This window comes from Coenobita brevimanus, chromosome 68 (assembly GCF_032717465.1).
Source record: "Coenobita brevimanus isolate Jiangsu-jjx chromosome 68, ASM3271746v2, whole genome shotgun sequence".
Classification (NCBI taxonomy): domain Eukaryota; kingdom Metazoa; phylum Arthropoda; class Malacostraca; order Decapoda; family Coenobitidae; genus Coenobita; species Coenobita brevimanus.
In genome coordinates, this window is record NC_137021.1 from 20,733,899 (window position 1) to 20,734,752 (window position 854).

Consider the following 854-nt stretch of genomic DNA (forward strand, 5'->3'; position numbering starts at 1 on the left):
GGATTCGTCTAAGGAGGAATTGGAGGAGAAAGTCTATATGAAGAGATCTGCTTTATCAGTAGAAGAAATAGCTACAGTTCCATCAGAGTAGAAAAGAGGAGGGAAGGATGATGAGGTAAAGTTGTTAGAAAGTTTTTTGGCAAGGTGCCAGAAGGAGCGGGAAGAATTCGAGTTGGTGAGTTGAGAGCATTTTGTATGGATGAAATTATTTTTAGCATAGCGAAGAACAGACTTAGCACGATTCCGGGCAGAAACGTAAAGATGATGTGATTCAAGGACGGGTTGGCTCTGGTACGTTTTGTAAACCCTCTGCTTGTTGCGGGCAGCATTAGAACAGCGTGATTAAGCCAAGGCTTTCTTGCGTTAGTCAAAGGATATGAGAAAGGAATGTATGCTTCCATTCCCGCGAGAATAACCTCCGTAATGCGCAAGGCACACTCAGATGGCTCCCGGCCATGGAAGCAATAATCATTCGAGGGAAAATTAAAGAAGTACTGCCCGAGGGCCTCCCAATCTGCGGCTCCAAAATGCCACAGATGACGTTTCTTTGGAGGGTCCACAGGCCGTACCGGAGCAATAGGACAGGTTAAGTTAATAAGGTTGTGATCAGAGGAGCCGAACGGAGCGCAAAGATTAACAGTGTAAGCAGAAGGATTAGTTGTAAGAAATAGGTCAAGTATGTTGGAGCTCTCTCCAAGGCGGTCAGGGATATGGATAGGATGCTGTACAAGCTGCTCTAGGTCATTAAGGATGGAAAAAGTGTAGGCCTGTTCACCAAGTGGATCAATGAAAGGAGAGGAAAGCCAATGGTGGTGGTGAACACTGAAATCTCCTAGAATGGAGATTTCAGAGAA